This window comes from Tupaia chinensis, unplaced genomic scaffold (genome assembly GCF_000334495.1).
Source record: "Tupaia chinensis unplaced genomic scaffold, TupChi_1.0 Scaffold146304_1, whole genome shotgun sequence".
Classification (NCBI taxonomy): Eukaryota; Metazoa; Chordata; class Mammalia; order Scandentia; family Tupaiidae; genus Tupaia; species Tupaia belangeri.
In genome coordinates this window covers 60,513-73,448 of record NW_006206160.1, presented here as the reverse complement: position 1 = coordinate 73,448, position 12,936 = coordinate 60,513, and the positions used below count along the sequence as shown (strand labels likewise).

At 38.3% G+C, this 12,936-nt stretch overlaps 1 long non-coding RNA gene across 1 annotated transcript; it reads right to left on the bottom strand.

Annotated features, from left to right (window-relative positions):
• Positions 1-1,586: 1,586 nt before the first annotated feature.
• Positions 1,587-12,769, bottom strand: LOC102478450 (uncharacterized). The gene is made up of 3 exons (XR_337460.1): positions 12,621-12,769; positions 6,657-6,717; positions 1,587-1,652 (listed from the first exon to the last, which is right to left on the bottom strand). It is a non-coding gene; the product is annotated as an uncharacterized LOC102478450 (long non-coding RNA).
• Between the last annotated feature and the right edge of the window lie 167 nt (positions 12,770-12,936).

Here is a 12,936-nt window from a genome sequence, read left to right as displayed (position 1 = left end):
AATGGCAAAACTCTACCTAATTAATTTTATGAAGCCTCCATCACCCTTATCTAAAAAACAGATAAGGAGAAGACAAAGAAGGAAAATAGACCTATAGACCTAAATCTCTGATTAATATAGATGCAAAAATTCACAACAAGATACTAGCAAGTTGTATCCAACAATATATGAAAAAGATTATACATCATGACTAAGTAGGTTTTATACTAGGATACAAGGCTGATTCAACATACATAAAACCATAAATGTAATACACCATATTAACAGAAAGAAAAGAAAAAACATATGATTAAATAAATTGATCCAGAAAAATAATTGGATAGTATATAACACACCTTTATTTTCAAGACTCAGCAATATCAGCATTAGTGTAATAAGAGAGTGGAATAGGGCAGAGGGCTAGACATGGGGTAAAAAACATATATATGAAAGTAGAAATGGAATATTATGGATGATAACATGCATTATTAAGCCACTATATAGTATATTCTAGATGGGAAACCACATTTAGAATGTTGTGATGATGCTCAGGGAATGAATGTACATTAAAAAAAATTTTCAGAAGAAAAAAAAAGGCATTAGAAATACCTATTTGATGACTGCAGTTAAGCTATATAGCCCTAGTTAGGTGCTACTTTACAGTATGTTCATTCTATTCACTGAGGTTTATGCCTAAAGTCAGTCTTGTGTTCATGGATATGTACATATCAGCTGTGCTTGCTATTGAAAATATTTAGATTTATTAAGATATTTAGTGAAACAATAAAATGGGGGAGGCATAGAAAGCAACAATAGATACCAGACACAGTGTGGGAGGAGGGTGGGAGATGGCAGAGGGTGAGATAGGGAATCAAGGATGGGAAAAAAGGCAAAATATACAGAAAACAAGAAATGGAAAATGATTTGTTGACAATAACACATATGTTGATGTGCTTGATTGAGCCAATATACAGTGTATTCTAAATGGAAAAATCTCATTTTGTATGCTATAATGATGTACAGTGAATGAATGTAAAAAAAGAAAAAAATGTATAAAAAAATATATATATATAAAAAAAATCAAATCAAATCAGCCTCAGAAAGAAGAAATATCAATCAATCCTTGACAAGAACAGCACCAGTCATTTTCTTCAAGCCACAGTATACTTTTTGTATCTTTGTCTATCTATAATATGCCTTCCATATCAAATCAGGTATTGTATAAATGTTTATGAACAGAAAGGACTTACAAGACTAATAATGATAGTAGTCACAAATGCATACTTGTCATTTAACTGAAATTTTAGGTATACACTTACAATATAAAGTGTGGAATCTCATAGAAATGTGATTTACTACTGTGTGCTATAGTTCACAGAAAAAGATAAAAATAGACAAAGGTAACAAAGGAATATCCCAAAATTCTAAATAAATTTCTATTTTTCTTTTCTCTGTCTCCCTGGTGAAAGCACACACCCTATAGCAAAAACCACTCTTAAAAAAAAAAAAAAAAAAAAGGCTTTAATTAATTTCTCAGGTCCATTCTAAAATGTTGGTGTACCTTTTTGCTTTCTTTCTCTCTTCCTTTCTTTCTCTTTCTTTCTTTCTTTCTTTCTTTCTTTCTTTCTTTCTTTCTTTTTCTTTTTCTTTCTCCCATACGGCACATGTGGTAACTGAAAAGACAGACAAAGGGGAAATGAGTAATCACTCCTAGGGGATGGCCATGCCACAATCCCTTCTTCATTCTTTTCTAAGAATTTTGGGCACACATGCACATGTGCTGTTTAATTTTTAAGCCATTGTATCTAGTATGAAAATCACATAGTTGGCCATGTGGGATCCAGCCCCTTTACCTCCACACCACCCACTGATCCTGCATAGTTTTTAAAATTGTCAAAATAAAATAACATGAAGCTTTTGCCACTGACTCAAGGTGCAACAGATATCTGATGCTTTCTTCTGGCCACACTCTTCACTGGAGAGTAACTAAGAACTGGGAGCAGTAACCCAGAGATAGAAGAAGAAACAGGGAAGCAAAGGTTGCCCAGCCTTAGCTCATCAGCATAGTCCCCTGCCCAGTCTGTAGTTGGGAAGAAGGATTGCTCCAGCTTTCAAGGACCATCACCTGGTTCCTGCAGTCCCAGTGATAGAAAGTAGAGGCTTCTGCTGATGCTGACTTTTGCTGATGCTACTCTGTCTCTCACCAATCCAGAAGCAACAGGGAAGCAAAGGATTCCTGGACTTAACTCATGAGCAAGGACCCTTGGGCAGTCTGCAGCTGGGGATGAATTAGACTATCATCTTATATCCTACTTTTCCAGCTGGACCTCCAGCCACACTGGGAACAAATAGGTTTGGGTATACAGTAAACAAATACCTGAGGACAGTAAGGATTTAGAAGAATTATATCTCCCCAAACTCCTTAACAGCAAAAGGAGAAAATCTCCCTTCTGGAAACCTAAACTCAAAACTTCCACTGTAAATTTCTCTTGCCTAACCAGAGTGGAGGAGAGAAACTGGCATGCAGTTAACTCACAAGAGAGGGAAGTGCACAAGCACACAGCCACAGAATATACTCAAAAGAAGTAGGAAGAAGTGAGTATATCACCAGATGACTAAAAATCAAAGCAGAGACCCAAGAAATAGGAGAAAGTCAGGAAATAGTTCTCTCACAAAGGAACATAATAACTCTTCATCAACAATGGGTAAAATATAAGAGATCATAGAAATGTCAGAGAAAAAAAAATCACAAGACTCATTGTAATGAAACTCAATGAAATGCAAGAGATTAGAAAATCCTTTCACAGGGGACCAGTAGTTGGCATAATGGCTATGTCACTGGACTCCCATGTAGTTGACCGTAGTTTGAGACTGGACCAGATGGCTTAAAATCACGCTGGGTGTTTGTGGGTGTGCGCCCAAGATCCCGAGAGGAGAATGGAGGAGAAGGGATTGTGGTGTGGCCATCCCCCCTGGGGGAGTGATTTCTCACTTTCTGTCTCTGTCTTTCTGGTGAGTGCATGTGCCCTATACCAAAAACTTCTACAAAAAAATAAATAAATAAATAAAGGAAAATCCTTTCATGACTTGAAGGATGAACTCCATAAAACGACTGACACACTGAAAAAGAATAAGAGAGAATTTCTTTTTTTTCTTTCTTTCTTTCTTTCTTTCTTTCTTTCTTTCTTTCTTTTTATTTTATTTTTTTTTTTTGGAGAGGATTTTGCTATAGAGCATGTGCACTTGCCAAAAAGACAGAGAGAGACAGAGAGACAGATTGCTAAGACATGGAACCAACCCAAATGGCCCCATACAAATGAATGAATTGAAAAACTGTGGCACATATACTCTATGGAATACTATTCATCCATAAAAACCAACAAAACCCTGCCTTTTGAAAGAAAGTGGAAGAATATGGAAGATTTACTATTGAGTGAAACAAGCCAGACTATGAAGGAGAGACATTGCATGTCCCCACTTAATATATACTGAGTGTCTGCACCCTATGACTGAAACTGACTGACTAAAAGATATACAAACACAAGAAATGGGTGTGAATGCCAGATGTGGTGTGTGTGGAGGAGTGGGGCATAGGGAAGAACATTTGGAGGAGAGATAGAGGCAGAGCATTGATGGGATGGGGAGGTGTGGTGTTAACCTGTTGAAGATATTTTGATCAACTGGACTGGGGAGAAATGTTCACATATTAAAATGCTCACATTGTAAGCTAAACAATGTGGCTGAATGTATATAAACAAATTAACTAATTAATTAAAAAAAAGAAATACTACACCAGGAAAACTAAAGGGAGATAAATAGAAGTAAGAGAGTACAAAAGAATTAGAGAGAAAAAGAATAGTGAAAGGACAGGGATAAATCCTCACATATTAAAAATAACAATGAGTGTCAGGATTAATTTCCCAACTAAAAGGCAAAAAATTCAGATTCAACTATTTTACACACAAGCGGGTTTAGTACAAATTCACCAATTATTCGATAAATAGTCGTCTCCACAGATTTCATATTTCATTTACATATGTAGAGAAAAAGTCCAAAATGTTAAAAGAAGCTGAGTCTTCCACAAAACAAATAATGATAAGTGTTGGAGAGGATGTGGTGAAAGAGAGACACTCCTACATTGTTGGTGGGAGTTTAAATAGGTTCAGCCACTGTGGAGAATGATATGGAGATTCATCAAAGACCTTCAAATAGAACTACCATATGACCCAGCAATTCCACTCCTGTTTCGAGTCCTGGACCCGGTGGCTTAAACTCACACTGGGCGCGTGTGCGTTCGTGCCCAAGATCCCAAGAGGAGAATGGAGGAGAAGGGATTGCGGCATGGCCATCCCCTCTGGGGGGTGATTTCTCGCTTTCTAGCTCTCTGTCTCTCTCTGTCTGTCTGGCGAGTGCACGCGCCCTATAGCAAAAACCTCTCAAAAAAAAAAAAAAAAAAAGAAACATATACCGACTGCCCACACTCTATGGGAGAAATTGAAAGACTGGGGAACATAAAAGTATTAAAAATTATAATGGATACTAGAGACAAAGTGGAAGAGAATGTGGGGAGAGAAGAGCATAGAAAAGGAAATTTGAGGGGGAAATGGAGAGGTAAGACACTTGTGGGACACAAGACTTATCTGTTGACGAGGATGTGTATGGTCATCTCAACTGGACTGGACTGAGGTGAAAATCATACTAGGTAAAGTCTCTTCACAGTCTAAATGATGTATAGTGATTTAATGGATGAATAATAATAAAAAATAAATTTAAAAAAGAAAATTAAAATATCTCCTTTTGTTGTCGATGTTATGATTATCTCTCTCTTAAAAAAAATCCTCACTAATTTATGAGACTTCTCTGATTTTTTAATCACTTTGTTTTTCTTTAGAACTGTATTTCATAGTAAAGAACATCATATATATCCAATATATATTTCCAAAATGATCAATTGCAAATTTCAAATGTTAATGACACAATGTAATGTTAAGTGTTGAAGGTGGTGAATATGTTCATATTCTCAATTTATTTATTCCACACCATATACATACTTGAAAAAAAATACTGTCCCTTATAGAGATGTATAATGATTTTATATAATCATAAATTACAATAAATATTAAAAAATAACTTAATAAATAGAAGAATGTGGGAGTGATGGTGTCCAGTCAGTGGCTGAACAAAATTCACAAGGAATCAGCACAAAGAACCATCTGACTGAGGTCAATAGTATTACAATCATTCCAGGAACAAAATACAGAATGTGTATATTTTGCAGCAAAATCTGAGTTGCCGTCTTCTTAGTGTACTCCCACCTCTCTGTGGAAAAATGACCATGCTAGTTCCCCCCTGTGCTAGGTTCTACAGTCCATGTTCCCCTGGCATCCCAATATTACATTATTGACAAGCTTGCTGATAAAGAACTAAAATCGCATGAACAGAATGAAAGAAAAGGGATTTCATCATGGTCATTCCCACAAGGGGTGATTTCTCACATTCCTCTCTCTATTTTTGTCTCTCTCTGGTACTTGCATGTCCCTATAGCAAAAACTTTTTAAAAATAAAGGAAAACAAAGAATTATAATGTCAAGTTCTTAACTAGTCCTCAGTAGCTATGTCTTAAATCATCAAGAACACCATTAAAATTATCTATCACAGGCCACCTACAGAGGAACAGCAGCAACCCAATTCTTTACGATGGTAAAGTCATATGGCAAGGTCCCAAGTTCACACCCCAAGATCTCCCTATACATACCAGAGACACATATGCCCATGTCCTGTCTGATTTAAACTGAGGGTAGGTAGTTGCAAAACCATGTTAGGGAGTGTATCTCTTTATTCTCTGTTTCTCTCTCTCTCTGAAGAAATAAAAACAAACTTAAAAATAAATATCCCAGTTTCATAACTCTCTTTCAGTTAGATGGCCTCCCTGGAGTTCTTCATCATTACCTGCTCCAAAACATGAATCTTGAGTTGGAAAAGAGAAACATGTTTGTGTGGAGTTAGGGTCAACTGGGCACAAAAGAAAGAAAAGCCTTCTGAAAACAAAACAAAACAAAATAACACAAAACAAAAAACATCAAACAAAATATGTTTAGAATTTCTTTTTTTAAAAGAATTATTTTATTTAAATTTAATTATTTATTTATTTTAATTTGACCAGAGGGAGACAGTGAGAGGAAGAAACAGAGAGAGAGTAAGAAACCAAGCTGCCAGGTCTGGGACTCAAACCACAGTGGGCCACGTGGGATCCCAATACCCTTAATCACCACGCTGCTTGCTGGAACCAATATGTTTAGAACTGCTGGACCCAATATGTTTAGAACTTCTAAGGGCCATTATCCTCTTTTTTTCTTTTCTTTTTTTTTTTTTTGAGAGGTTTTTGCTATAGGGCGTGTGCGTTTGCCAGACAGACAGAGAGAGACAGAAAGAGAGAAATCACCCCCCTAGAGGGAATGGCCACACAACAATCCCTTCTCCTCTCAGGATCTTAGACATGCACACGCACACGCACCCAGCATGAGTTTTAAGCCACTGGGTCCAGGATGCGAACCGTGGTCGACTACATGGGAGTCCAGTGACATAGCCATTATGCTAACTGCTGGTCCCTTGGCCATTATCCTCATCTCTGTGATGGAATCGAGGATTTGGCAACTGTTGAGCAGAACATAGGTTACCTGGTTTAGAAAGGTGGTCTCTTTTCTCTGCTCCTCTTCTTCAATTTCTCCAACTCTTTTCCTGTGATTTAGAATTACTTTCATCAAACATAGTACAACATTGAATATCATTTTCAATAATGCTCTATGTTCCTGTAATCCTCACAACTGTATCCTTACACATTTTATCTACACACTGAAAGCATAATTTCCATGAATAAGAGTACAATAGAACCCAACCTAAAAACAGTTTCCTTATCCATTATAGAATCCTGCAGAGTTCTCAGCTGATAAAATTTCCTTACTAATCTCAATTTATCTCTAGTTTTTCCTCTGTCGGGTATCTTTGATTATAAACACCATACTCCTTGTACTTAAGTTTTTACCATATGCCACAAGGCAATGTCAATTGTTCTTATAAAGTGACAAAATGACAAAATCATTTTTGAGAATGTGGATTAGCCGACATCAAATTGCATAGGCCTTGATTCAAATGTTCCCTCCCACCCTCCCCTGTACATGCACAGAATGACAAACACAGCGGGAGGGAAGAATCAAAGGCACCCAGGAGAGATGAATAATAAGCTCAAAAAAAATTAATTGACTAAAAAATGAAAAACAATTAGTTGATGACAATGTATATAGTAAGGTCTTTGTCTTGACTGATATGCATAATATTTGTGCTGGAAAAACAATATTCTACACTGTAAAGATATATGTAATTAAATGTAAATTTAAAATTTTTTAAAAAATAAAAAATCATACTCTGGCTTACAAGTAAGACACTGGCACTTCCAAGTTTCTTTGTGCTCTTCTCATTACTATAAAAGTCAGATAAGATAAAAGCATCTATGAGAGGTGTTAGGTGTCTTTCTTGGTCCGTATTTTGGTTGAGAGAGTAAAAGTTCATTTTAGCTCAATGTGGGAAAGCAGGCCATCCAGCTCCTCACAAATACCCAACAGGGTGGGGCAGGGGATGAGGAAGCAGTATGCCTCCTGCTGTGGGGAGAGCTGCCCTCAGAAAAGGCTGGTGCCTCACAGAGAGCCAGCATTACAAAGGTCATGGTAAGACATGGTGTCATTTAATAACCCCATACTTAAACCTCTAACAGTTCTACATTTCAGGACAAAATTCCTGCCACCTCCTTGAAAGATCCTGGTTGAGGGAAGAGGTGAATCTCAGTGTTGGCAACTATACAGACATGAAAAGTGATCCAAGCTGTTCCACAAAATGAATTTAGACCCTGAAGTAGATTTCAGCTGGAAAACCGTAAGCTCAGTGTGGATTTATGTTAACAAGATTGACTTCATTGATAATGAATGCAATCAATGACTATGGCCTGGAAAGTTATATTTGCTATTATTAGCATATATTTTTTATTTTTTCTTTTCTTTTTTTTTCTTTTTTTTTTTTTTTTGGAGAGGTCTTGCTATAGGGCATGTGCGCTCGCCAGACAGACAGAGAGAGACAGAGAGACAGAAAGCGAGAAATCACCCTCCAAGGGGGACGGCCATGCCACAATCCCTTCTCCTCCATTCTCCTCTCAGGATCTTGGTCACTTACGCACAAATGCCCAGCATAAGTTTAAGTCATTGGGTTCCAGGACTTGAACCGCGGTCAACTTCGTGGGAGTCCAATGACATAGCCATTACGCTAACTGCTGGTCCCTGTATATGGTTTTGATTAAAAGACTCTCCACTTTTCTATAGATCACATGTCAAACTCAAAGATCTCTAGAAAGCAAGGACAAAAATACTCTAGAGGGGTATCTGTACATTTCTTTCTGGCAATCCAAGCAATCCTCTAGGCAAAGTTTTTTGCAATGACTCTTGGGCATTGGGTGTGTAGTGAGGTGCTGAGGATACAGAGGAGTGCAGGTACTATTTCCATCCTAAAAGAGCTATTGTTCAATGCACATCCAAAGCCAGTGAGGACATAGCAAACCCAGGCTTGGGCTCAGGCCGAAATAATGTAAACCTGTTCTTTGAGGTACAATATAGAAGAATTTTACTTTTGAACAGTGATGAGTAGATCTGAAGTCCCAGATCTCCCCTGAAAACAATAATAAATAGTGGACAGTGGATGGAACCCATAATCAAAAACATGAATTGCTATGAAGCCAGTGAAAAAACATGGGACTGTAAGAAGGAAACCCAGGATTTAGGCTAGCCTGGCATTTGGGCTGATTTTCCCTTGTTCATCAATGAATTCTGGATGAACACTCTGGAGTTACAAAGAGGCTGACCATTTTTTCACACATGCACACAAGTGTCAACGAGAAAGAAAACAAGTGGAGTTCAAGATCTGCCCATCAAGGTGAACCCTAGTAAAACCCATAGGCCTTGGTTGGGGACCAGTAAAGTTCCACCCTAGCAATAAGATTGACAAGAAACACTGCCCTACATAGAGACTGAACTGGAATGAATCTCAATTGGTGACTGGGTTAAGGGGATCTAGTACTGCCAGGACTCTGACCACCAGTCGACTATAAAGTCCCACCTTTTCAACAAGACTCCACTTTTTTCTAAACAGTGTCCATTCAAAGTAAGCTAAATAACGTGATTGAATTTGTAAAAGAAAATTAAATTTAAAAAAAAATTTTAAAAACCCACAAAGTATAGACTTGAATAGATGACTTTATACATGGCAAGGACAGTACAATGGAATACAAGCAAAATCTAAATGAGAATATGACTGGAAACAGGGGATCCACATATAGAGGTCAGCAATATTGGTATCAATGTCTCCTCTGCTCTTGAATAAATTACAAATAAGAGTCTGAATCCACTCTGTGGTTTCCCTCTCCCTCTCTGTCTCTCTCTGTATGTCTCTCTCTATCATGTATGCATATGTTCCATTATGAACTAAAAGAAAAAGTGGAACATAGACAGTGAGAAAGTAAAAAATATGCAGATTAAAGAAATCAATGTGAAAATGAGTATAACACTGTACTAAATGAATTTGCCACAGATATGTCCAAAATTCTTTTTTTCAAGAGAGATTTTTGTTTTGGGACATATGTGCTCAACAGAAAGACAGACAGAAACAGAGAGACATATAGCGAGAAATCACCCTCCAGGGAGGATAGCCACGTAGCAATCCCTTTACCTCCATTCTCTTCTTGGGACTTTGGACATGCATGCACACATGCCCAGTGTGAGTTTTAAGCCACTGTGTCCAGGACTCAAACCATGGTTGATTAAATAGTAGTCCAGTGACATAATCATTGCACCATTTCCTGGTCCCATATCCAGAAGTATTTTTTAAAAAGTTACAGTAGTCTACATTACTAAATACATGTATTCATACAGCAATATTTGTAATCAATATTCACAAGAACATCTTATTCCTTTGTGGCCTACCTAATTAGTTCACAGATTACATAAAGATCATTATGTCAATTTTAGAGTTTTTAATTTGACATCCTTGGCTGCTTTCAGACATAAGTGAAGACCAGGGGTCTTCCATGGCCTTCCTCCATTTTGTAAAGGATGAAGCAATTTTCATGTGGGTGCACATGGACCCAAGGTCTGGATGGGATGAAGTGAAGAAGGTGAGAATCCTGACAGCAGGAAGCCACTCTTCAGCTTCCCAGAAAAAAAGCTCACTTCCAAGTGTGGGATTTCTACACAACAAACAAACTACCTTCTAGGTTACACATCACAGCTTTAGGCCTTGAGTCCTCAAGTCAGTCATTTTAGTCTCCTGACTGTAAGACAGATTTGACAAAAGACATTTAAGGAGAAATGTTTGTACAACAAGGTGAATTCACTGAACATTACTGAAAAATCACTGAGGAGTTACTTCTGTATTACCACAGAAGTTATAGTTAATATTTTTGTAGCATAATTAAAAGTATAGAAGCATGTAAAAATCTATTTTAAAGTACATGGATCCTTATACACATAAAGCAATGCATTAGATAGGTGATGCTTGCTATGAAAGTGTACAGTTTATCAAACATAAGAAAAGGACACCAGGAAAATGAAGAGATTAAAAAATCACTGAACTGCACAAAGCAAAAGGAACTGATAGTGAAAATATTACAAAAGGACAAGCCAAAGGAAAATTTTTTCCAAGCAGATTTTTTTCATAAAGTTCTGTTTCCCTTCTTGAAATTATCAGTCTTTTCAGATATTTGTCACAAATTAACTAAAAGAAAAGGTAAAACCTCTAAGAGTAATAGGAAAACAGAATAATAAATAATTGACATAAGCAATTTGCAACAATCATACATTATCTATCATCATGAACACTATGTACTTCTTTTTACCATCCTGAAAGACAACAAACTTTAGTTAGTGCCATTTTAAATCTAAAAAGCACAAAAATATTAAACCTACTTCAATCATTATCATTATTATTGATCTGTTCTTGTGCCTAATTTACAAATTAAACTTGGTCATTGATAGGTATGTCTATATAGTCCCCAACTTAGAATGATTCTACTTACTACATTTTTTACTTTATAATAGTGCAAAAGCAATATGCTCTCAAAAAACCCAGTATTTCTAGAATTTCATTTCTCCCATTTAGTACAGTATTCAATAAAATATATGAGATAGTCTACACTTAATTATGAAATACATTTTGTGTTGAATGGTTTTCCACAACTATACGCTAAAGTAAGTATTTCAAGCATATTTTCCATAGGTTAGGTTATGATGTTTGGTAGGTTAAGTATATTAAATTATTTCCAATTATGTTATTTTCAATATGGTGGGTCTTAGGGGACATAAGCCCATCACAAGTCCCATCACAAGTTGGGGAACACATCTATACAAGAAGATTTAGCATGTACAGAATTGGGTGCTATCCCCAGTTTTCCCTGGAAGTTCTTAAAAAGGTTACTCTGCAGATAATGGGGAAACTATTGTATTTAGTTTTTTTCTTTTTGACAGAAAATATTTGTAAACTGTAGTATTCTATTGAGACTATGTTGTCTTCTTCACTGAATTCTTTATTAAGAATGTCCTCTTGAAATGGCAACTGTGGTTAGAATCTCGGTTTGGTCAGTCTGGAACACACAGGCCACTTGCATGTGCTGGAGAAGAGCTCAAGTGTCAGAGATGCCAAGAGCTGCAGGACTAGAGGAAGTGTATCTGAGTGTGAGCAGATCCGTGCACATGCATGTGTTCCACAGTGATTAAAGAAATGATTAGAAAAATGAATATGTACATTGAAATATGTTGAATGAGGGTGGGAATACAGCACTGTTCATGCAACTATCTTCAAAGTGATGGGTGGGTGAACTTTTGTACCGTTCTTGCAAATTTCAAGATTATTTCAAAATAAAATGATGAGACTGCTGACTTCCTTGCACATCTTAGGTTAGCCTTTAAAATATTTTTCCCAATCTAATGGGAAAAAGAATGAGTCTTATTTTACCAATTGTCATAGCACTAACCACCTTCTAGCATACCATGCACCTTATTTACCATACCTACTGTATATCTTCTATCTCTGTTTATTCAATGATTCTTAATCCTTACCACCCCAAGGAACATCTGACTTACAGCAAGAGACAAATGCCAAAAATCTGAAGAATGGCTGAAGGGATGACATCTACTGAGCCCTCAATGAATGACAGGGATGACCAGCCTCACTGCCCCCCTACTGGAACGTAGGGGCACGGGGGGCAGAGAACTGAGCTCTTTGCACTGGGACATCTCAGAACCTGGGACAGTTCCCGGCAGGCACACAGCCTCCCTGAGGTGGTGTGCAGACACTAGCCCGGCTCTGAAGGGCCACAGTGGCTCCGGGTCGGTGGTGTTCCATCCTCATGGCCACCTTACAGTCACTAGAGCAGGTTCCAGAGCTAGTCAGATGGGCAGCCCAACCCAGGAGGCTGGGGCGAAGGCCTGGGGCCCCGGGGCCGCTGATCAGGCTCCCAGTGGCTCACCCTGTCCTGGGGCTGCCTCTCCCTGAGATCTCTATGGATTTTCACCTCCCCGCATGCCCGGACCAGCTAGTTCGGGGTTCACCTCTCCTCCTGCCCTTTTAAGGGCGCCTCCCAGTGCTCTCCCTGCGAGACTCGGCCAGGCTGTAGACCAAGGTCCGCTGGGGCAGAGGAAGCTCCAAGGCAAGACTCCTGGAGGGCGTTGTCCTGGGGAGGAGTGGCGAGCTTGGCAGCCTGCACCATTCCTGGGTCCGCCCTGGGACCCGGTCACACCCGGATTGTGACGTCAGCGACCGCCCAACGACGCGGAGGGAAGGGAGTACCAGCGGCGTCTCTGCCTTGGCCTCCACTGGCGGATCCAATTGTTCTGGAGGGGAGCGAGTCAGAGCCAGATGCCGCGC